The sequence below is a fragment of the Thunnus thynnus genome, chromosome 21, assembly GCF_963924715.1.
Source record: "Thunnus thynnus chromosome 21, fThuThy2.1, whole genome shotgun sequence".
Taxonomy (NCBI): Eukaryota; Metazoa; Chordata; class Actinopteri; order Scombriformes; family Scombridae; genus Thunnus; species Thunnus thynnus.
The window spans coordinates 2,491,372-2,517,457 of NC_089537.1; the positions used below are offsets into that span (position 1 = coordinate 2,491,372).

At 40.1% G+C, this 26,086-nt stretch overlaps 1 protein-coding gene across 1 annotated transcript in view; it reads left to right on the top strand.

Moving 5' to 3' along the window:
* The first annotated feature begins 1,022 nt into the window (after positions 1-1,022).
* LOC137172973 (sodium channel protein type 3 subunit alpha-like) overlaps positions 1,023-26,086 on the top strand; it is a 243,866-nt gene continuing 218,802 nt past the window's right edge. The window contains exon 1 of the mRNA XM_067577634.1: positions 1,023-2,237. The gene's annotated coding sequence lies outside the window, so the exon portion shown is untranslated. The remainder of the gene's footprint in view (positions 2,238-26,086) is intronic.

Sequence of the window (26,086 nt, forward strand, 5' to 3'; positions counted from 1 at the left end):
CAAACTGAAACTTTTCTCAGCCTTTCCATTTTAACTGCTGTTTCAGCTTCTGTCAGTATTTGTATTTAAAGGAAGGAGCGGTGTTTGCTCACCTGTAGACTGACAATGTGTTCAGGCTTCACAAGTCTGTATAAACTGCAGGGAAACAAACACTTACAATAAAATCAGCCAACAATCTAATAGGAGGAGAAAATCCATCAATAAAGCCCAGTTTCCCACATATTCATCAATAGACAATAATATAAATGATCATTTAGTGCCAAACACTGATGTGAACAAGGGAGAGATCACAATAATTCACCATAAATATACAAAAATAGTAATAATTAACACATTTTAAAAAGTATAATCCACAACACTAACCAATCAATACAGACTTAAATATGATCATAATAAGATGGAAGTAAGTACAAAGTCAGTGTACATAGAAATAGATTCAAAACTGTCAAAAAGTGAGTTAATGAACTGGATACATAATAGTATTTATATGTCAACACCACTTCAACTCTGTAACACATTCAGTGTTATCAACAATATATTGAACACTATGTGGTAAAAAGATCAAACCTACATGTGATAGTTGAACATGTGACTGTGACGCCGTCGCTGCTGGTTTCAGGTAGTTCACCAGATGTTGGCAGCTGGCTGCAGGGATTTCCTCCCATTCAGCTACGAGAGCATCAGTGAGGTCCAACAGTTCATATCATTGACTGTATATAATTATATATTCATATACAGTCAGTGGTTCATATCACTGGTGTTGGATGAGGTTGAGTTCAGCTCTTCCACACTAAACTGGGAAAAACAGTTTCTTTATGGAGCTTCTGTTGAGACCAAGTTGGAAGAACACAGTTTAAAATATGATGGAGCATAAAGATTTCACTTAACTGGACTTTAAACACATTAAAGAGAAAACACATATTTCCAACATGGTCCCAAGATATTAAAAGACAAAGAAACATAAAAACTGTGTGTGTGTGTGTGTGTGTGTGTGTGTGTGTGTATTGGTGTTCAGACTTGGTTTTAGGGGTTGAGGGATGCATGATGTCCTCACAACTATAGAAAGACAAAAATAATCATATATGGACAATAACATGTTTGAAATGTTTAGCCAGTATATCCTCCTGTAGAACTGCTGTAAGTCTCTTCATCTTCATGTGTCTGTATGTTCTTGTAACTTTGGGCTTTTGTGTGTGTGTTCCCTTTCTCTCCCCATGGTCGCGTGCACGTGCGTGTGTGCGCGTGTCCTCGGTCACTTCAGTGCGAGACAAACGGGACTTCGGGCGTAACCTCGCGATACTCCCCATCCTCTCTCTCTCTCTCTCTCTCTTCTCTCCTCTCTCTTCTCTCTCCCTCCTCTCTCTCTCTCTCCTCTCTCTCTCTCTCTCTCTCTCTCTCTCTCTCTCTCTCTCTCCATCCGCGTCCAGGGGGCGATCAAGCAGCGGGGATGATGGGAGTCGGACCGGTCAGCCCTACCAGCCTACCGACCTACCGACGCACCGAAACGCAGCACAACACTCCGGTCTGACGGCAAAACTTCACACTTTTCCACCTTCAAATAATTTCTCCAAAAAAAAAAAAAAAAGGAAAGAAAAAGCAAAAGCAAAGCAACAGCTGGAGCTGCAGGAGGGGACTTTCACTGTGGAGGTTTATTCTTGTTAATTATCACACCTGAAAAGGATGAGAAGAAATTTAAAAAAAATCCATTTTCCCTGAGCTGGAGGAGTGTGTTTTTTCGGAATTAAAGGAAGCTGAAGCCGCTCCTGGAGGATTAAAGCGGCTGAAGTTGGGAAGATGCCGGAGGAAGCGGAGCAGACGGAGTGAAGCAGCCCCGGTGCGCACTTTCCCCTCCCCGGCTGGACTGAAGCGCGACAGTCCGCTCCTCTGACGCTGCTGGAGGGACACTTCTGCGCTCCTGCCTCTTCTCATTCATTTCATCATCATCATCACCTTGCGTGGATTTAAAACAAACAAACAAACAAAAAAACAGCCTTCATCCTCTCCTTTCTCCTCTTCCTCCTCTTCTTGCTCCTTCACATTGAGATATTTTTTACTCCAAACACTTTTTTTTTGTTGTTTCTTGGCGCTGCGCGGAGTTTTTTCGCTCATGGATCGGCCACTTTGCGCCTCCTCTCCGGATGGGATTTGGCAGCTGTGAGCGGGACGCGGCGGACCGGTGATGGTGTGACAGAAAGCGAGATTTAAAACCCGCAGTTTTTAACGCAGGAGTTTCACATGTGAGTACTTTTTTTTTTCTTTGTTAGAGAATTATCATGTTTCTTAATGAGGGGGGGTGAACTCTGACCTTTTAGAGCCAGTTGATCCTGACAAGACAAAACACCTGCGACACTGAGCAAAATCACTTCTGTCACGGAGAATATTTCATTTTTAAAATTGATTTCCTTTGTGAAAATATCCATAAGAAAACTTTCATCAGTTTGACATCACACTCAGACATGTTTGGATGAATTTTTGGGGGATAAAACCAAATTTAAAATGCGTATTTCTGCGCACAGATTCCCTAAATGTTGACTAAAACCAACACATTTCCAGAGTTGATTTCTTTTAAAAGACTCTGCTGTCACCTGATTGAACTCTCCGTGTCATTAACATTTTTTTGATATATTGATTGTTATTTTTTTGGATGACGCAGCCTCAGATCGGTCCTGAAAACACGCAGTTTAAAGTCAGTTTCAGCCGGCTCTTCATCCCTCCTCTTCATCCCTGTTATGAGCCACTTTCGCCCTCCAGAGACCCCGTTTCCTCTTGTTCCTATGCAACCCCGGCTCCTTATCAGCTGTGCCGAGCCGAGCCGAGCCGAGCCGTGCCACCACTTTCCATTAATTAACCGGCTCTGTTTATGTAAAGGGGTGGGAGATACATTTGGGGCTGATTGAGCTGCTGGTTGTCGTATTTTGGCTTGTTTACCTCCAGAAATGTAATTTTCCGATAATATCTCCACTGCGACTAACAGTGCGTCAGTAGAAACCTTTACGGACTGATATTTGACGTAATATCACCGTGAAACTGCTGTTACATTTCCAAAAAAAAGTGCTTAAAGATATTTTTTATCGCACCTTCATCGTTCCTATAATATGCATAATGTTGGTTGTACTTGCTGTTATATTATAGAGGTTTTAAAGTGACTTTATAGTGCTGTAATTACTCCATATTGCATATGCTTCATATTACATTTATATAATATTCATATAATCCTGCACAGCATTGCAGAGTGTTTGTCTGGTGATCAGCAGGATGCATTATTATCACCTATGAAATCTCTACTATTCCTATAATGTTATTATCTGGGGTTAGAATGTGTGTTTAAACACAGAAAAGTACTGTTTTGTGTTAATTTCATACATTTTTTGTTGTGGATTTACTGGACGTGTTTTTTTTTATAGGTCCATCATATGAGGTCATGCTGTGCAGAGACTGTTCATGTAGAAATATTTATTATTTGTATAGAGCTGCAACGATTAGTTGATTAATCAACTGAAATGAAACTGTAACTATTTTGATAACTGAATGATCGTTTTGAGTCTTTTTTTTTAAGAAAAAACGCCAAAATTCTCTTGATCCAGCTTCTTAAATGTGATTATGTTCTAGTTTCTTTAGTCCTTTATGATAGTAAACTGAATATCTTTAAGTTGTGGATTATTTTTTTTGGGTCAAAACAAAATATTCCATGTTGCATTTTGGGCTTTTGGAAAACAGTGATGGACGTTTTTCCACCACCTCCTCATTGTGAAGATGTTGAGAGACAGAAATAGAGGAAGTGATCAGTTAGACCTGAAACTGTGCTCGTTGGTGTCGCCTGTTGACCTTTGACCTTCCACCTTCTGGATGAATCCTTCACCGTCATGCAGCAGCAGAAACACATAACGGCTCGACCAGTACTGATGACTCACGCGTGGAGTCTGATCAGTTTTATATATCAGCTGATCAGAAACATGATAAAACCTTGTAAAATGACAATGAGAGGAATGATCTTATGATTTATTTATTTAATTTCAAACATTTTCATATTCCTCACATGTCTTAACACACGCTCTGCGTTCATATCGGCTCGAATATAAGATAAGAAATAAGATGAGAAGAAGATATAATCAGTGTCGTCTTATATTCGAGTCATTATGGTAAAAACATTCATGTCAAACTAAACCTGTGCATCAGTTTTTTTCTGTAAATAAAAATATGCATGAAGTGAGTTTAGGTCTCTAATAACTTGATGAAATTTTAATGAATTATTTGAAAACCACCCACAGTTCATTGCATTACATCACGACCTCTGACCTTTTCACTTGCAGAGGCTCTACGAGGCGGTTACTGTAGGTAGGAGGCATGATGGGTGGCAAGGAGAGGAAGGAAGGAAGGAAGGAAATAAGGACTAGAAAAGGAAGGAATGAAAGAGGGGAGGTGGGTGAGGAAAGATAGGAAGGTAAAGGAAGTAAATCAGACGGTGGGATGATGGGATGTTATGTCAGCGATGATGCATTTTGCTCAACAACTTCCGGTGAAGCTGTTTCAGTCTGAAGGAGGCTGATGAAGATTGTTGTTGTTCATCTCAGTGCGTCCTTCCATCCTGTGATTCTATTGGCTGAAACAGTCAATTTAACACCACAAGTAAAACAAACAAAAAAGAAAAAAAAGAAGTGTTTTGCTGCTTTTCTGGATTTTAGTTCTGAGTCGATGCTGATAAATGTGACAGCGTTGTATCCCGATGAGTGCCTGCATAATGACGTCACCACTGTGTGCTCACATAGAAAACACTTGGTCGGCTTTATTTCTGTTTCTGCTGCTTAATCTTAAGTTAAACATTCAGTTCTCTGTTGGGTCTCGTCTGTTTGCCGTCCCGATTAGCAGGATGTCTCGACACAACTGATTGATTTTTGCTGCGGATTCATGAATTTCTTCAGAATGAAACATATTCCCATGAAGGACTGCAGGTATTTAAATGGAAATCTACAGGAATAAGGAATAAGATATATCAGGCTTTGATACACAGACAATACTTGTTAGTAGATCAGTTCACTGTTGGTTTGGATCCAAACATGAGATTTGTAGACAATAAGGAAAATATAGAGTAATATAGAGAGAGAGAGTACAAGTGATGGACAGTGTGCAGATTGTTTCCTCTCCATATTATTATAATGAAACATTTAAAGGATTGTGGTGTTGTGGTGCACATGTTCATGTTCACATTGTGTTTTCTACAGTTATGGTTAAATCTGCCATAATTGCAATTTTTGCACAGATATGGAAAAACTCAAAGTTCTGTATCAAAACACAGAGTGTGCAAGAGAAACTCTGGATGTGTGACGTTGAGATTAGTTTCTGAGTATTTTAGCAGTTGTCTTGCTGCAGATATACACTACTGGTCAATTTTTCTAGTTTTACTGAAATTAACATAGTTTAATGTGTCAATGACTCTGAAATTAAAACATAGAAGCAATAAACAATTAGAGATACAAAAAAGAAAGCATGCAAACAAAATTTAATCATCAAAGTTGCCACTTTTTGCAGATATAACAGCCAAACACACATTCTTTCTACGATGGAAATCAAATATTGTTGGGAAACAATATGGGAAGTTTGCACAAATGTGTTACACTATCAGGTTGCCTTCTGTCCAGTTCATCCCAGTCCAGCTGGATGTCTGTGCTGGTTCCATGATTTGCAGCCGACCGTCTGGTTCTTTTCTTCGAAGGTATTTCTGACACCTTGGAGGTTTGTTTTGGGTCATTAAGTCGCTGTAGGATGAATCCCTACTGCAGGATGCTGTGGTCGCCCTTTTGGTCAGTGTGCAAGTCACCAACTCTGGATCCAGCAAAAGAGCCTCAGACCATCACGCTTCCTCCTTCATGCTTTTACACAGACAGAGTTAACATTGGGACACCTGTAGGAATGGATTGCATCGACTTTAAAGGCTTCATTTTACTTCCATTGCTGCAGAAAATCTTTTTTATAACTCTGTTTTTCAGGGTTTTTTAAACCTCTGTTTTACTGCTTTACCTTTGGACCATTTAAAGTTGTTCGCTGGACTTGAACTGTTTAAATTTCCGGAAAAATAAGTGTGTTTCTGACAACTTTTGACTGGTGGTGTGTGTTCCATTGTGGTCGGTACGGTCTGACATCATACATGTGGTTACAGACTTTTAACAAACTTTGAGTCAGAAGAGGAGAGTGAAACTGTGATTTTCAGCTCGGTGTTAAGTAACTCTGCAACAAACAGCCTGTAGCGGCTGTGTCAACACCTCAACACCGCTCTGCTCCAACCCAACAACAGGTGTCCCAGCGCTGCACCGCCTGCCTCGCATGCATTACATTTGTGTGTGTGTGTGTGTGCATATATGTGTGTGTGTGTGTGTGACTACGTGAGATGTCTGAACCCGTATTTGGTGTTTTTGTGTGTCCGCTTGTGTGCAGGTAATGTATGTGTGTGTTCCTGTGTGTGCGTGCAGCTGAAAAGCCCCACACAGTGTTGTACTGTTTGTTCAGTGTTGGAGCAGCAGGCCTGACCTTTCCTGAGACAACACGAGCTGCTGTTTGACGGACGAGGCAGCGCTGTGGCTCTGTGCTCTGACATCAGTCCTGCAGGCTGGAACCAGCTTCCTGCTTATTATCCACAACCTTTGTGCAGTAAAGGCGCCGTATGAAACCTGAGCAGCTCTATAGCTTTTATCGCAGAGCTTAAAAATCCTCCTGAGCGCTGACAATCCACCTCTCAGCGTTTGCTTTGGATTCATTTCCTTTTTTGTGTTTCTGCAGTGTGTTTTCAAAGCCATTAACTCCCATGAAAGACACATGTTTGTGTCATACGCTGTGAAAGGTGAAAGACCGGTTTCTCAGAACATTATAAAGAAGCAAATGGTCCGCAGCTGTGACAAGAACTTTTCTAGGAACTGAGAAACCTTTAGAGGAACTCAGAAACATCACCTGTGCTTCATCCAGAGGAGCCGAGGTTTAGATTTAGTTCTGAGAAGCGTGTAGCGTAGGGATGTCAGTTTCTATTAATTTTGCTTTCGACAGACTGACACCGATTAACCAGTAACTAACTGGTTAATTTTTAAGAAAAGTGTTGTTGTAGCTTTCGTTTGTGAGAGCTGCCCAGCAGTCGGTGGTCAGAGCTAGCTTGTCTGCCCTGGTTAGCTTGACTTTTAGCTCATTGTTTTTCTCCTCAAAGTGTTTTCAATACGTTTAGTCACAGTAGCTCTCGATGGCATAACAGACTCGAGCTTGAGATACTGAACTAGCTCTTTCAATCCCTCGCCCTCTACCACACTGACTGGCAGCATATTGGTCTCAATCATTTGGCACGCCAACTAGATGATGGCCTAATAACAAAGTAACACCTACATTGTTATTACAGATAGACCGTAGGATTAGCAGGCTAGGCTAACAGGCTAAGGCTGTGAGACTTTATATCTGCATCATGAAGCACACAAACACTGTAAACACACCTGTCACCTGCCCAGCATGGTGCTGTTAAATGGGCTACGCACAGCACGGCACAGCTATGCTAACAATGCTAGCCATGCTAACTAGCTGCTAGCCACCGTGCAGGTTGGTAAAATGGAAGCATCATGTCTCTTTGTATCTGCGGGTTGGTGCTCCTATCAGTGGGCAGAGGAGGACGAGCTCCTGCTGTCATCCTCAGGGTGGGATCTCTTATATCAATTTAATGTAATTAATTTTTTTCATGCTAATCTGTGATTGACCAAAACATGTAAAATGACACTCCAATGGAGGACATCCTCCATAAACAATCAACAACCAGAATACAATATTGACATCACGTTGGTCCAATGACAGTTTCCAAATTTTATCTTTCATACAGAATAAATTATAACGTGCAAATTGACACCTACTTTTACACACATCAGATAGCTACTTGCAATGCAGCAGTTAGCTTGTTGTAGCAGCCCTGAAGGACTGTTGTTAAGTTAAAAGGAGAATGGATCTGGACCGGGGGGTGCAGGACAGCAGGACGCTGCTGGGGAGCGGATGGAGAGCTCTGTTCTGCTGGTGCAGCCTCGGGCATCGGGCTCGATCCACGGCTGCTGCTTTGAAGTGAACTCCTCTCAACAACAATAGAAAGTTAACAACATAATTTAAATATAACAACCAAGAGAGTTAGCTTGTTCGTCATTGTTGCTAATGATATCAGATTGGTTAACCAGCAGCCACAAAGTTCTGTTAACTAACAAACAAGACGACCAACAGCCACAAGTGGACGTCATGACATGGATACGTCATCTCTATGACAAACAGAAGAAGACGTCAGATAACGTGAGTCAGAGGCCCTGTATACACCTGACACTGACATGCGTCTCCACATGCTTCCTGAGTGACCACTTGTGATCTCACTTCCCCTCTCTATATGCAAATAAACACGGACATCATTTCCGTTTGCAAAGATCCACATCGTCCAAAGCTGTGTTCAACTTGTTTGACAACAGGATCAACATACAGCTAAAGATAAAGATAAAGATACAGATACATAAAGATACAGCTTCTCTCTCTCTGTCTCTTTGGTCACTAATTTCATCTCCGATGGTTAAATGTCTTTGTGGCTGTTGTGTGAATTTATCTCCTTCACAACAAGATCATATTATGTGCTGTAGGTTTGCCTGTTGAAGAGTTACAGTGAGCTGTGTGGACTCACATGGAGAGAACCTGATTCAATTGATTGACTTAATTGAGTTTAATTGGTTGTTCAGTCACCTGTTGATGTTGTGTGATTTGTGAATGAGTGTGCAGGAGGTCTGGCTGCTTGCTTGTGATAATTTCTTCATTCCTGTTCGTTTTTAAGCTGAGCTGTATATGAGTAATAAGCTTAAAATAACTAAAATTAAGACTTTTTAAATACTAAAAGTAACTAGAATAACAAGTGTTAACATTTCAGCTTTGTAGGCTATATTTTGTATGTCGTGCATATAGATGAGAGTGTGTAAGTCATGTATTTGATACATACATTAATACTTTTTGACGTGAACCTACACTTTCAGATCTTTCTAGTGTTCAGCACTGATATCAGATTATAAGCTTTGTGGTACTTTCTTTTGGCATACTAAGAAGATACATAGGAAATGTTAAATCATGTGATATGTTGTCACAATAGAACAATACTATAAATGTGAAGTTAATTTTGTTTAACTTTGTTGGTAAAATGACACATCTCAACCACTCCAGGGCTAAAATGAGTGCTTCTTAGTTTAGAAACAATATGTATAAATGTCTTTAAAGGAGCAGCCTTTTCACCACTCAGGGTTTTTATTTTATTTTAAGCAAATTGTTTTATTTGCATATAAAATTGCCCCCCCCCCCCCCCCCCCCTAATTTCATTTCATTTCATTCACATGGTACTAAAAGTTGGCACCAACTGATCTAATGTGAAGTAACGAGTTCAGTACCTAGTATGTAAATTAACCTATAGACCAACAGACGTAACCAGTCAAAAATATTCTCGGTGGTTAGACGAACCATTGACATCTCTAGTGTAGCGCTTTCTGATGTTTGGTCAAAATCAAACCTTTTAACTGCCAATCTACTTAGAAAGTGCTCTTAGAAGCGTTTTTGACATCCATCACCTGATTCATGGAACAGAAACGCTACAGTTTTATATCAGTTTATATATTAAACCACACTGAGTCCAAGACACAGACGTGAGACACACATCACCCCGGGACCCCCTACATTTCCTTTCACACTCTCCAATTGGACAGTGTTGGAGTTGGAGTCTTAAATAGTGTTTACGTGCTGTCAACGTCTCTCTTTTAATGTGGATTCCCGGTAAGTTATATAAGCTGTTGCTTTTTAGTTCATTATTGGTCTAATTGGCTTAATCTACATAGTTCTACAGATGCTTTGGAAACACAAAATACACAAACATGACAAGAACCAAAACCAACAGCCAAAATATTTTCCTCCACGTTATAAAGAACCAAATGGTCCGCAGCAGTGACCGAAACTCACAACCAGAACATCAATGGATGTTCATGACCACATGAACTTTTCTAGGAAATGAGAAACCTTTTGAGAAACTCAGAAGCACAACACACAACACAACATAGTTCTGAGAAGCATGTGGCGCTTTCTGATGTTTGGTCGAAGACAAGACATTTAACTGCTACAGTTGGTGTTTCAACTAAAGGCTCGTCCACATAGAAAGTGTTCTTAGAAGCATTTTTGACTTCCATCACGGAACAGAAATGCCTCAGTTTTATCAAATGTATAAATTTACACAAAATACACAAACCAACCAACGAACCAAAGCTCATAGTCAAAATGTTAACAGACCTTTTTGAATACAGGAACAGTTGCAGGACCCCAGGAAACTTGGTACAAAAGTACAAGAGTACAAGTATAAGAAAGTACAAGAACCCAGGAACCAAAGTACAAAATTAGTTCCTGCCTCTAAAACTCCCAGAATCACCAGATCGCTGCTGCTTTGTGAGACAACTGTTGTGTCTTTCTGGCATTTTCAATCTTCCTCTCTACCTCTGCGTGTCTCTTTTCCAACATCCAGTCAACATCGCAGTCAATGCAACAGGAAATGATAAAGAACAGAACTGTTTCTGTGTGGAAGCCGTCACATTATTAGCTGAATGTCTTTAACCTTCAGGGTGCTCAAACATGACTTTTAGTTCCCGAGTTTAGTTTTAGCTGCTCTCATCAAATTCATTTCTCATTTTGTACCTTTTACTATGTAAGGATGAGAAAGCCAAACCTCGTATCCAACACAACACTGGAAAATTCTTCATCTTTGTTTCTTTGTCTGATAAGAGCTCAACCAGAACAGATTATTACATTAAAATGAATCAAAACTATGACCAAAACCTGATCCTAACCTAGATCAAAACAATTAACTTGAACCTTAATTGAACCAAAAGTTAAACAATAACATAACTAAATATTTCATCTTAAAAATGTACTTCTGCACATATTGTTTCAAATATCATGTCAGAGGAGACACTGAAAGAAAGTTAGACCTTAAATAGCCAGTTGCTGAGTCAGATGGAGGCTGGCGTGTCCTGGTTTGGCCCAGTTTGGCCAGTTTGGGATCACTTGAGCTGAAGGTTGAGACTGAAGGTGGTGAGTCAGTGGCGTCACCCAGCAGCTCCGTGTTGAAGCTGAGTCAGGACGGACAGATCTGCTCCTCTCTCGGCTTTAATCTCAATGATCCTCTCCCAGAGAGCACAGAGCTGAGAGCGCTGACAGTTTAGTTATCTGTTATTCCTCTGTTAAAGCAGCCCAGAGAAATACTCTTAAAAGTGACGGCTTCTTTCCTTCTTTTAACAATTTTACTGTCCAAATCTGGAGAGACATTAGTGTCAGCAGAACTGGCTTTTCCAACAGTCATAAAATACAACTTTTCATGCTTAAACTTCATTTATTGAGAATACATTTGACTTGGAAACCACAATTTGTAACTGTCATGGGTTAAGTATGAATAGGAGAAAAAAGATTAAAACTGTAAATTTTGGACAGTGACAGTTTATGTTCTTTTTCTTCTTGTTGTAAATGTTTTATAGCTGTTTTCTGCTACCATCTGCTGTTTTTTATGATGAATTCATCATCATTTTTATTGTTTATTTAACATTTTATTTGCATAGAGACAAGTATAAACCAACGCCACCTACCACAGCATTTATAGCTAAACTCATTTGCACTGCCCGTCCCTTTGTTGGGCCTTTAAAAATTAAATTAAATTTTATTTTTTATTGTTTAATTAAAAAATTAAAGTCAACAACAGCAGAAGACAGAAACTATTTAGGAACAACGATACAATAAAAGTACCATGAAACTCAATGACAAGCATCATAAAAGCTTCAGATGATCTAAAATCAAACTAATCGAGCATGAAAGTTATTTTTTAATAAACACTTAAAGGGAAACTTTGACATTTTTCAACCAACATTCTATCATTAGAATGAGGGTAGTACATGAACAATGTTTAACTTCCCTCCATGTTGTCTTCACCCAGACTTCCCCATGTTGGAAGTCTACTTTAGACTACAAACTACATTTCCTGTAGGTCTTCCAAAACACCCCGTCTACCATGTTATGCTAGCAGACACTAAAATATCATACTACTGAACACTTTGAATCAGACACAACAGAGCTAATGCTAATGAGCTAATGAGTTTCTCCGTGATCCTAACACAAACACAAACACACAACTAGCTTTACAGTATAATGTCGGAGCAGAGATGTGGCGCCACTATTACAACTTATGTGTCAGAATATTGCACAGCAGAGCATAGAGGAGAAAGCTAACACCACTGGAGATATATTACAGCGGCAGCTGAAATCATGGATGTATAATAAGAGCTGGATATGGCGCCGCCACTCAACCTTGCAGCCAATTTTTCCCAGTGGCCACTCGCGGTATTACAGTAAAAAATCCCCCTGCGGCCCAAAAAGGATTTTCCCCCAAGACCACCACTGTAAAAGAGACATCTGTAAAACTGTTGACAGGACGCCTCGAACTGCAAACAACATCAATTATGACTCTTTCTGTTATGAACTTTTGATTCATGGAGGTTTTATGTTTGTAAAACTTTCCTCGAGCCGAGAAAAGTGATTTAAAAAGCTGTGACGTCATCACAATGTAACGTCTATGGGCCGAGGGGGAGCTCGTGGGCGGGGCCAGCGGGGGGAACACTACTGCACATATTCAGTGGGCCGCACAACACGGAAGCAAACCCGGAAGCTGGAAACTTTTTTTGGCGTATGCACCAGGTGAGCAATTCCTATAGGATGGAATGGGCGCCAGTTTTAGTCTGGTATCCAGCTCTGATAATACATCCATGGCTGAAACAGAGGCAGCTGCAGACAGACTGAAAACTCTGCGTTGCAAAAAACTTTGCTGTGCTTTTGTAAAGGTGCAATGCATTCTGGTTATTGTAGGATTCCCCCTTAAGAGCGATATGAGGAATCTACAGCCTTTCTCTCTGTTTTCTTTAGTCATCGAGTAACAATTTCAAAAATACTGTAATTGCACATTTCTACTACATAGGTGACCTATTTTTAAAAAATCATCACATTCACAGTGGTGAATTACTTTTTGTAAAGGATCATTCTGGCAATTTTCTATATTTTTCTTATTGTCAACAAATGTCATGTTTGGATCCAAACCAACAACGAACTGATCTACTAACATGTATTGTGTGTGTGTATCAAAGCTTGATATATTTTATTCCTCCATCATGAAGAGTTTGGTCACGTTAGTTTGTTTAGAAACGGCTCCAAAGACTAATAACAGCATCATGTTTTCAGTCTCTGGAGAGCAGTTCTGTGTAATGCAGACGCTACTGAGCATGTGCAGGAACACAGTTCGCTAACTTGTGCTACATATCACAACCTCTTGACTTTGTACTAAAGTTCTTTGAGAAATTAAGAACCTGGTGCAAAGTCAAGAGGTTGTGATTTCAATCAGGAGAGACTCAGTTTCATGGAGTAAAAGATGTTTATTTGAACATTAGACCCCATCATGATTTCACCGGATATGAAGGGGGGAGGAGAATGTGAGAGTAGAATAGGATAACCCCCCGATGGAGTCTAGACACTGGTGGTGGTGATGAATGGCGTGGATCTCGGTGGTGTAGGTCGCTGCTTCTGGTGAACTCGAGCCTGGTGCTGAAGTACGTGGAGGAGAAAGCGAGATGGAGATCGGGGATGAAGAGGAGAGGAGCGAGCTCCGGACACGTCGTGGAGGTGGATGGGGGCGGAGGAGGGTCAAGATGGTTGATCTGAAATGACAGCTGACGCCGTGATCGGCGGTTAGAGATTGTGGAGGAATCTGATTCGATAACTAGAAGTGACGCCCCCTAAACAGCTGATGTGAAGGCGGGGCTAGCAGGGGAGATGAATGAATGGTTAAGATAGTCTTCCTGTCTCCACATGTCGCCATGTCCTTTAACTTCATGACAAGTTAACAAACTTAATTGCCTGAAGAAGACAGTGAGGAAAAGGAAAAGCTTTTAACCTCACCTTGAGTTCATCAGCAGGTCTTGTCATGATGTGAAGGTCAGTTACAGGATATAATAGTCCTGCTTCTCTTTGTCTGTGTGTACCAGGTATTACTGATGTTGTGTGCTGATGTCTGTTATGTGTAAACGGTGACATTGTGGCGACTCGCCTCCCGTATGGGGACGAAAATGAAGTCCCCACAATATAAATCATTAGATTTTAGGGTGAAGACATGGTTTAAGGTTAGGGTAAGGTTAGAGTAAGTCCCCAAGGAATGAATGTACGTCAGTATGTTGGAAACACAACAGTGTGTGTGTGTGTGTCCGTCTATTTTTAGGTCGGCCTCAGAGCAGCCTGTTGTTGTTTTTGTTGACAGAGTTATGATTTGCCTTTTGTCAAATCATAACAAAACATAAAATCAGTTTTTATGATCAGATAATAAAGTACAAACACTCTGCCGGTCTACAGGAAGAAAAATACAGATTTTAATACTTTAGCAAAAGCATAAACCCTGTTGAGTAATAATATAAAATATCTCTATGAGATACTGAGGAAAAATATTCTTTATACATTTAAATTGGTAGTTTTTCCAACTACCAAACTTTCTCTGAACTTTGAGGTTTTTTGAATACTTTTACAACAAAATCTTCTTGTCTAGTTGTACAAGCTGTATAATATATAAATAGTTTTTTATTTTCTAAAATTATGAATGCTTTTGTCAAATAGTATTGAGGAGAAAGCAAGAACATTCTTTACAGAACTCAGGTAAAAAAAAAAAGAAAGAAATTCTTTGGTAAGAGCTCCACAGGCAGCTGCTCCGGTGAGTCATATAAAGTAAAATACCAAAGAGCAGCATGTGTCAGCTTTAATAGACGTCTGACGGTCAACATTTTTCTTAAGTGAGTGTTTAAGACAACATAAGGCAGCTTACAGAGGAACAAAGAGGCCGAATGAACTGTTAAAGCTTCAGCTGAAAAGAGAAAAAAAACAACAAAATTATGAAACACGACAAACAGAAACATCTTAAAAATCATGATGAAGTCTGTCAAACGGCGAAAGAAAGAGACTTAATATTTGATCAGATACATACGACATGTAGATACTTAAAGATCCCCTCTAGACATGTTTTAAGATGTATATAAAACACTCTATTCTGAATAATAATCTGTGTCTGATATGGTTTTTCCACAAAAGAAAGTTTAATTATCTTGTTAAAATCCAAAGTTTTCCTGCTGGACACCAGATGTTTCCTCCTTCACTGTAAAGTTCACTCTCAGTGTTTGTGCACTGGAGGCTTCAAGTTTCCGCATCACACTTGTGTAAGTTGAATACTGGACCACGATTGGCTCCAAACTAGTTGTGATGTCACAAATCCTGCTGGTAGGTTCACGTGTTAAACTCAGATTCAGTCAGTGAGCTCAGAGAAACTTTCCTCTTTCAGCAGATGAATGTGAAAACAAACTCTGCACAGAGGAGAGGAACAAACATCCAGCTGAAAGGAACAAGATTAAAAACAAAAAATGTTGCAAAAGTTGCAAAAAAAGTCACATAAATGTTGATACCGAACCTACGAATAACTGCAGCATTATTAAACTCTGAATGTTGAGCCTCATTCATTCTAAAAGATGTTGCCTGTGGATATAATCCAGGCAGCGAACAGCTGCCACTAATGTTTTCTGTGACCACAAACAAACCCTTTAATTTAGGAAATGTTACAAAAAATACATTTACAGGTTCATGTGTAAAGATGCAGCGAGTCCCAGATCTCTACAACATACAGCACACAATCCAGAGCTGCAGCGATCAGTCGATTAATCAATTAGCTGATCATCAGAAAAATAATCGGCAACTATTTTGATAATGTGTGTTTCTTACTGTGATTTCACTATATTATATTACTATTTACTTTTACTATATTGTGCCTGACTATGTGTCTATCTTGTGTCTATTTTTATGCCATGTATGTATTTTTCAATCTTTACTGACACACACACTGCTTTGGTGAAGCTGCAGCCCTCCGTTTGTTGCACATTTGCATTGAATTGAATTTTTTCACCTAAAAAGCCAAATATTTGCTGGTTTCAGCTTCTCATATATGAGATTATGCTGTTTTTATGATAGTAAACTGAATATCTTTGTGCTTTGAACTGTTCTTCAGCTGTGGGGAACTATAATGGCCATTTTTCAATTTTTACTGACATTTTATTAACAAAATGATTAATCAATAATGAAAAGAATCATTCGTTGCAGCCCTGCTATGTACTACATACTAATTGTCATAGTTTTAGCACTTTAAAATATAAAACTCTCAAAATACTTTACTTTTTATTGTGTTTCTTGATGTTGGACTTTGGAAAGTCACTGCCTTTTCCTTCTTAAGATTTAATATTTACTCTTCTTGTTTTCTAAGAACTTTCTGGAGCTTTCTCACCACCATTTATTTCACTGTCGTCCAGCTGCGAGCGCTTCCTCTATTTGTAACGGTGTGACTGGTTGCTCGGGGTGCCAGTTAGGTCAGTGCCTAACAATATTTTCATCAGGTTTGTGAGTCAGTATGTTTAAGTTAGTCATCGGCACACATGACTCAAGTATGGAGCACAACAACAGACAACACTGCAGAGCACAGACCCGAAAGCAAAACATAAAATGCAGGTCGACAAATGATAAAAACCCACAACAGATATCTCTCAATGCAATTACATGTATTGATGAATCAATGCAGGCAAAAATAATCAGAGAAAACAGTTCCTCCCAGAAAAATCCAGTTCGAGTTTCCCTCCAATAAATCCCCAAAACAAAATAATTCCAGTTCAGTTCAGTTATGAACTATCAGATCTGAATATCTCCCAGGAATTAATAGCTTTAGACAAGGAAACAAGAAAGACTGACGACTTTCTGCTCAGACAGGACGCTCTCACCACTTCCTCGTACCACTGCGCCATCTTGGACTCTCAGCGTCGTCACCATTTTAAAAGAAGGTGAATGAAGGAGTTGCTTTATGAGTGGGGGGGTGGTGGGGGGTGTGTCTATAGTGATAGCAGATCGCTACATATTTCCTTTCGTGCATCGTGAACAAACTACAGACAAACCAGACCAGAACCAGCTGGAGGTCTGCTGAAGCTTTATTTTAGAAGAGTAAAATGTGAGAATGCAAACATATATAGAGCTTTACTACATCAGCGGGATACGCTTTATTTCATGTCATCAAGCAGCAGCAGCAGCAGCAGCAGCAGCGAGGTCAAAGGTCAGAGGTCACAGTGTGATGATATCAGATGGATGATGGAGAGGTGTTGTGGATTTTTTGGCGCTCAGTGACATGTGCACTTCTCTTCAAGTGTCTGTGAGCATAAATCAAACGCACCTTGAGGCGTTCACATGCCTCCGTGTCTGTGTTTAGCAACCAGACGATTGGCTGGCATGCGTGTGCATGTGTGTGCGTGTGTGTGCGTGTGTGTGAGTGTGTGTGTGCATCTTTACATGTGTATTAGTATCCAACTGGAGTGAAGGAGAGGCTGGTGACAGAATATTCCTCCATCTTTTCATTAGTGATTGTGTGTGTGTGTCTAAGTGTGTGTGTGTGTGTGTGTGTGTATTAGTGTGTGTGTGTGTGTGTGTGTGTGCGTGATGGTTTAGCGATGGTTTATTGCTTCAGAGGTGCAGGGCAGAGTTATAAATCACGCTCTGTGGATGTGTCTGCTTCTCAATTATCACAAAATCATTGAAATGTAGAACACACACACACACACACACGCACAACACACACACACATGCACAACACACATGCTGTGATTTCACCTGTTCGTCAGGATCACCACCCTGTGCTTTGGGACCAGAACTCACAGCTGTAACTATAGCAACAGCGGAACCATAGCGACCAGTGTCACCATCAGCAGCAGCAGCAGACGTGCAGGACTCAGTGGAGTCTTTCTTTACATTCAGCCTGGGACGCCTTTAAAAAATTTGGGATCAGCAGCAGCAGCAGCAGCAGCAGCAGCAGCGACGAGGAAGTCGACCATGTTTGATTTGATTACAGTGGAGACTTTGGGGTTTTGTTGTCTTTAAATGAGGTTCAGTCACTTCACTAACGTCAGTTATTCTTTCCTGTTTGTTCCTCTCTGTAATCCTGTCAGGTCCAATCAACAGGCTGCACTTTTTAATGCCTGACTCCATCAGGCTGTGCAGAGGTGGAGTTATCTGTTAACTGCAAAAGGCAGTTGGAGGCAGCGGAGCAGTTGCTCCATAACAACCAGAGGGACAAATTCAAAAACAAAACATTTATAATACGTATGATGCTGAAGAATGTCAGTTTTATTTTAACATTTTAAGACAACAGTCATCGTTTGTTCTTGTCAAAATGTTAAAGGACACATATTCCCCACATTTCCAGGTGTATATTCATATTCTGGGGCTCTACTGGAATATCTTTGCATGATTTCCAGTTAAAAACTCCTTATTTATCTTCTACTGGTCCTTTATGCAGCCCCTCAGTTCAGCCTCTGTCTGAAACAGGCCGTTTTAGCTCCTGTCTCTTTAAGCCCCGCCTCCTGACAAACTATAGTAGCAGGATTTCACTTCCTATTTTCCTTCTTTACGCCAAATGGAATCTCAAATACGTGTTGGAGATGAACCAGATCCAGTTCAACAGTTGATGTGTTCACCTCGTTGCTCCGGTCCTCCTCCAAGTCCATCTGATATTTTAATTGTTCCTTTTGATGTCTTTACTGACAAGCAAACCCAGCTAGCCATCGTGCTGGATGAAAACCTTTGCTGCTGATCGGTATCACGCCGCCACGTTCAAACATGACATAATGACGTAAATATTGATTTCACAAAGAGTGATGAAGCACAGCGAGACGATTCACTGCTCCTGAATCACAGATAGCTTTACTCACATACTCTCCTGCATTGTGTTTACCATTACAGTTGTGTTACTGTGTTTTTTTTGTTTTGTTTTTTAAGCTCATCACTCGTGAGTTGCATTAAGGCACCACTGGACGCAGCTGTGCAGGTCGACCAGAGAAATAACATCTCTTTAAATGGATATACTGTATTTCTACAGTTAAAATGACAAACGTTAAGTTAACTGCTTCTAGTCGCTGCCACAGATTCTGTGTCGACTGATGAAGTCTGCAGGACGGATTCGTTACCTGCTACCGATTGGTTGGACTAAAATGGAAAATGGAGAACATGAACACAGTTCTGTCTGATCATCAGGCTGAATGTTAAACTGGAAGTAGAATGTGCAGAACAAAGTGAAATTACACATTTACTGTAGTTTGCGACTAAAGAGGATTACTGTGAGTACCTGACATGTTCAGAAAGCCATTGTGATCCCCCATCACACACACACACACACACACACACACACACACACACACACACACACACCGTGTTGTTGTTTAATGGCAGCAGGTCGGCCTCTGGCTGTGTGGTCAGCTGACCTTGGAGACAGCTCGTCTGCTTTGAGGTCTCATGATTTATCAGCGACACATGGAGTCACTCGACCTCCTGTTAACGCCGCTGACCCCCCCGCTCCTCTTCCACCTGTTCAACCTCCCACACCTGCTCCCTCTGCTCCTCCTCCTCCTTCTTTTTCCTTCTTCTTCCTGTTAAGAAAAGACCAGCAGCACCTACAGAAACTGAACCTGCACCGTCATCATCTACACTGCATGATTGACATGTGGTCTCTGGACATTTTTAAATCCTAAACAGCATACTCTATCAACGAGTCCAAACACGTGGTTGGTCCATGAACTCCAAAGTGTTTTCTGATGTGACGCTGCCATCAGCAGGATGACATTATTAGTCTGTACCTTCCTAAACTGTTAAACATCACTGTTGAAGAATAAAGATGTTTTATGGCATGACAACACTATGGTTTGGTTACATTTAGCCTCAAAAACCACTTGGTTAGGTTCAGGGAAAGGTCATGGTTTGGGTTAGAATGATCAGTTTTTAATTTCAGGGGACCTCATCATGGTTACAATAGTAACCACGTGAGTTAAAGGGGACATATTAATAAAATATTTTTTTGTGATTTTCTGTCATTTATATCCTGTTATGATGTAGAAATGCTGCCTGCAAGTCAAAAACCAGTGCTTCAACCTGCTCTGAACACTTCGTTTGCAAAATTACACCACAAACAGCTGTTCGTTGGTAGTCTTGGTTGCTAAGGTGGTTGCTAAGGTGTTTCCATGTGTTGCTCAGCTCCAACATGTACGGATGGATTTGAGAAGTTGACATTTGGAGTAAAGAAGGAGAAGAAGAAGTGAAATCCTGCTACTATAGTTTGTTTACGTAGCCTCCGGAGCCGGAGGAAGCTTCCTGAAAGCTGACCAATCAGAACAGAGTGGGCTCATCAGGAGGCGGGACCTTAAAGAGACAGGAGCTAAAACGGCCTGTTTCAGACAGAGGCTGAACTGAGGGGCTGCATAAAGGACCAGTAGAAGATAAATAAAGAGTTTTTAACTGGAAATCATGTAAAGATATTCCAGTAGAGCCCCAGAATATAAATATAGAGCTGGAAATGTGCAGAATATGAGTCCTTTAATTGACGATCATGGTCGTGGTTTAAAAAACACTGTTGATTTGCAGTTGGAAACCCTGTTTGTATCTAACATAGATACTTTTAGCTGTTGCATTTATTATTTTTATTTTCATTTTCTTTTTGTTACTATTTATTTTGACAGTTTTGTTTTTCCTTAGATTTTCTATTGTCTATCTCTTCATAAGTAGAGTTGTTTCACTTATTTTCTTTCTCTCTCTCTCTCTTTTAAAATTGATCATCGTGATTTTAAATTGTTTGTTTGTTTTATTGTTGTTGTTTATTTTGGGTGGACCCCAGAGAGACTGTAGCAACCAGTTTGTGGAAGCTAACGAGGGGATCCAAATAAAGAATAAAGACTAAGTAAAGCCCATATATACACACAGCATAGTTAGGAAAATACTGTTAACCACAAACATCGTTCACCCATTTAGTGTCTGATTGTTGCCATGGAAACACAGCTCTTAATTCTTTGTTTTTGTGAATCTGTCAAACTTGCATCAGTCTAATCTGAGAGCAAAACCCTACAAACCAGTATAAAATATCTCTGTGAAACTGGCCCCAGGTATGGCAATGGTGGCACAGGAAGCCAGAGGGATGATGGGTAATGTGGTCTTACAGTACTGTGGAGAAAACGTGAGCACTAACACTGGTGTCAGTGGTTTCTCGTTCGTTTTTGCTGGTTTTACATCGTCACTCCTCAGCAGAAACATTAAATGTGAGTCAGATCTGCCGATGATTAAAAATGAACCTTGCCGCAGTAAATCACAGCTGCTCGCTCCTCGCAGCAGCAGGCCGACATTTTAAAACACTTTGCAGCTCGTGATTTATTTTGACGAGGGGCGGCCATGTCAAACACCTCCATCTCTCTCTCTCTCTCTCTCTTTCTCTCTCTCTCTGTTTTATCAGAGCTGGATGATCTGCTCTTTGTGCTTTTCTCTATTCTCATGTCCTTCATTCTCCCGCTGCCTCTGTTCTTCTTTATTTCCTCTCGTCCTCTCTCTGTCATTTTAACTGAATCTATGAATTTTCCATAAAGAAACCTCACATTTACATTAATATCTCTTTTAATGTCCATCAAACCCACTTAAAATAAATGAAGGGAGTTAATGAATAAGGAGAGGAAAGATGTATTTCACATTATTCTTTGATAACAAATGGAGATCTGAAGAATATTTAAGAGATATAATAAAAAAGTAGCTGATAAAATAACTTAATCACAGTGACAAAAGTAGAAAGACTTTGCTTAAAATGAAAAATCGATCTAAAGATGCTTCTGGTTGAGCTGAAAATACACTGCATGGCCACAAGTATGCGGACACCTCAACATTCCTCACATACGTGCATTTTTGAAGATTTTGGGGTTGATGTGTCGTAAATTAAACCTAAAACACATTATTGTAAACAGATGAAATGAATCATTTAATAAACATCTGAAGCACATAGTGAGGATGGTTTTACAGTTTCACAGAAAGTAAAATTAAGTTCATGCAGCAAAGACTGAAATATGAAGTTTGAAGTAACAGCACAACTCTTAAAAGACGTCTAAATTTAGTTGAAAAGTCTTAAATCTTTAGATTATAGTCTTTATTTTAATGACATTTTGATGACAAATCAAAATATATTTCTTAAGAGATGTTTATGATAATATTTTCTTGTAGAGAGTTCTGGAAAAGCTCTTAAAAAAGTCATGTTTTTACAGATATTACAGTGTTATTGCATATACAGTACTGAAGGTTTACAAGTGAGATGCAGTGATGCCGACAGTCTCGTTTCCTAAAAACATCGTAAGGCTTAAAATGATTGTAGTTTCCCAGAAACAACTGAAGATGCTGTTAGACATGATGGTAGATTAACCAGCGACTCCTGAACATTCGGAGGAGGTTCAGAGCAACAAAGACTTCATGTTTTATTGAAGTTTTCATTGTTTTTGTGCATTTTTAAGTCTCTACTTGTTTCATGAACACTGATGTTCTTTAAGTGACGTTTGATGTAAAATGAGCGATGATGATGATGAAACTAAACCAACACACACACATTAATCAATCAACAGCTGATCTGCCGGTTTGTGTCGTCATCGTCTTCCTCTCCTCTGGCTGACATCACTCTTCCTCTGTGGTGTATTTTCCGTCTCCATAGCTTCTCCTCTCTTTCTGTTTATGGTGTGTATGTCGTTTGTCTCATGCTTACATACAGCAGGTCTAATACAGAAATGATGACAGACTGACACATGTTGATGAAGCTTACAGGAAGCTTCACTGCTTCATTTAGTTTGAATCTGATCGTCAGAGTATCGTCTGCCTGCAGCAGCAGATCAATCAAACTTTACTTTCTTAAACCTGCTTCCACCAGGAACATGACTGATAAAGACTGTAGACTGTTTACTGCACATGACTGAAAACTCAAATGTCATTTACAACATTTACACTTTGTGATTTGTGTATTTTCAATATACAGCGCGACTTACAGACAGTTAAAGGATCAGTGAGTAAAATTTAGTGGCATCTAGTGGAACAGATTTGTCAGAAATGGAATATAATATTACTATAATAAGTATGTTTTAATTAGCGTATAATCACCTGAAATTAAGAATCGTTGTGTGTTCGTTAGCTTAGAATGAGCCTTTATATCTACAGAGGGAGCGGGTCCTCTGCCACAGAGCCGCCATGTTTCTACAGTAGCCCAGAATGGACAAACCAAACACTGGCTCTAGAGAGTGCCTGTCGCGTTTTTTTGCGAGTTTTGCAGCCACCGTACTTTAAAATTTATTCATCATCATCTTCATCATAACACAACAGCCTCTTAATGGTGTAAGTGCTCATGGAAATGTTGCCTATATCACATGTCTATATTATTGTTTTTTATTCATACCCTCCTTCAATAACGACGGACATCCATTGACTATTTTAATTAATAACTATGTTTAATTTTGTATCCGTCTTATAATTTTCTTTTTGTTTTAGTCTGTGAAGCACTTTGTTGACTGTGTTTTATAACGTGCTATACAAATAAAGCTGTTATTATTAATGAATATAAAATTAAAATTCAAGTAAATACAGAGCTAAACTGATGAAGAAGAATGTAATTGAATGCACCGTCACCACTGTTTTTCCTTTCCTCTTGTTCTCAGTCTCTCGGCTTTAAACGGCTTCATCATCATCACTGTACATTAATAGTTAATAAATTGTGTTAAAAAGCACAAATTTAGATAATGAAAACAGTAATAAGAATAAAATTATGTTCATAAAACAACCATAAAAAGTACAATCATTCGTCTCTTTTGTCTCCTCTCTGCAGTTTTTGACCTTTCTGTTTCCGTCATTTCTATTATATTACATATCAATACATTAATGCTGCCTGATTATGTGGAGGAGATAAAGGAGGAAAAGAGCAATAACAATAAAATCTGCAGATGACAGTAACAGTCAAGCATAAAAAGTGGCCATAAAACACAATCAAATGATTTGTCTGGATCTTATTTTAAGGTATCGTGAGTGAAGCAGGTGGATCAGTTTGCCAGTAATGCTCTCGATCCGTACTTTGGCATTTTGAAGCTCCTGTTTTTTTTTTCCGGCTCCGTGTCCCATGTGGAGGGCTGGTTTCTCTGCTGGCTCCTGTACAGACTGGGAGACGATCAGCAGGCGCCGGCCCAAGCTCTGGTCCGCTTTTGGCGGCGGTCGATGTATTCTTTTCTGGCGGCCACTTTGGCATCTCCCCAGCCATCATTTTGTGTCCTAAAGAGGACGTCCGGGTGATGTAGGTCGGCCCTCTGGCAGCCGTGATGGAGGTCCTCGGCTCTGCAAACAGCTGATTGTGTTTCAGAAGAAAAAAAAAACATCCTATAGAAAACATTCCAGCTCGGGGTCGGGGATGGGGCTGGAGCGTATCCCAGCATGCACTGGATGAATGGCAGGGAAGCACCTACAGGTTGCTGTCTGACTGTGTTCTTTTATAGCGGGATGTGTCATTTCTGTTCTCTTTGTGTTCAGGCTACCACAGCGTGGATGCCAGCAGGAAAGTGTCTGTTTGTTTGGCTTCTTAAAAGCTCCAGAAACTGTTCAAATGAGCAGGTTTGAATCTTTTGTGCAATAAAATCAGTCACAGACGAAGCTGGATGGGAAACGGGGCAAAGTGGGGCCCCAAAAGCCTCAGGTTGACTCCACATCATTAAGATCAACATAACTCAATTACTTGAGAACGAGTTATAAATGTACAGCAGGTCCTCCATCCTCCTTTAGAAACTCTGTGTCAAAATCTAGTTTGAAGCTCAACTACAAACTTTTGCCCCACAGGAAGTTCATCCAGCCGCCGTCACACATGCAGAAAGGTTTGACTTTTTATAGTGTTGTGAAGAAAACCTCACATCCTGCATAGTGTCAGTGTGTTGATTGGTTTCAAAGTCAGAAATGTTGTTTTTTTTTTTTTTTTTTTAGTTCTGCAATAGAAGTAATAATTGGAGACTGTGTGGGCAGCTTTGACTCACTGATGTCACATTGTGAGCTTTGGTTTGAGGAAACATGTCTGACTTCCTGATTAGGGGCTGAAAAGGCTGATTTACTGACATTCGGATATGTACAGTGAACACAACATAGACATTCACACACATTTACACCTCTGAACAAACGTCTGCCAGATGGAAACTCATTTTCACAGTTCAGTGTTTATCGTTTGTCTTTTTGATTTTAGTCACCGTCGTCCTCACAAACACCCCCTCACACACACACACACACACACACACACACACACACACACACACACACACACATCAGTTACTGTTGCTTTGTCAGACATCTACACCTCTTAGCCACCTACCAGCAGACTAGGTAAATGTAAGCTATTGCTAGTTACCTAATCAGAAAATGTGTCTTTTAATTACCTAGTTAGTTACTTTTTATTAATGCTTTTTAAACATTATTAGTGACTCTTGACATTTACCTTGAATTGTTTTAGACTTTGGAAATGGAAGAAAAACAACATGATCCACGTGATCACGGTTACTGAGTGTTTTTGTTTCATATCCCACAAGAACATCATCTGATCATCTTCAAAGTGTCCAGAGATAAAAATAAAAAAAACGTACCGGACCACAGCGATTAATTCACAGCCTTCAGTTGTGTATTAGACGTTAACCCCTAACCATAACCCTAACCCCCTAACCATAACCCTAACCCCCTAACCATAACCATAACCCTAACCCCCTACCCATAACCCTAACCCCCTAACCATGACCCTAACCCCCTAACCATAACCCTAACCCCCTACCCATAACCATAACCCCCTACCCATAACCCTAACCCCCTAACCATGACCCTAACCCCCTAACCACGACCCTAACCCCCTAACCATAACCCTAACCCCCTACCCATAACCCCCTAACCATGACCCTAACCCCCTAACCATGACCCTAACCCCCTAACCATAACCCCCTAACCATAACCCCCTAACCATAACCCTAACCCCTACCCATAACCCTAATGTTTTGACACTACTGCGTCTTCTAAACACAGTAGTGTCAAAGGTCAGTTGCACAATTAAAAGCTGTGAAAGACTGTGGAAGATGTGTGG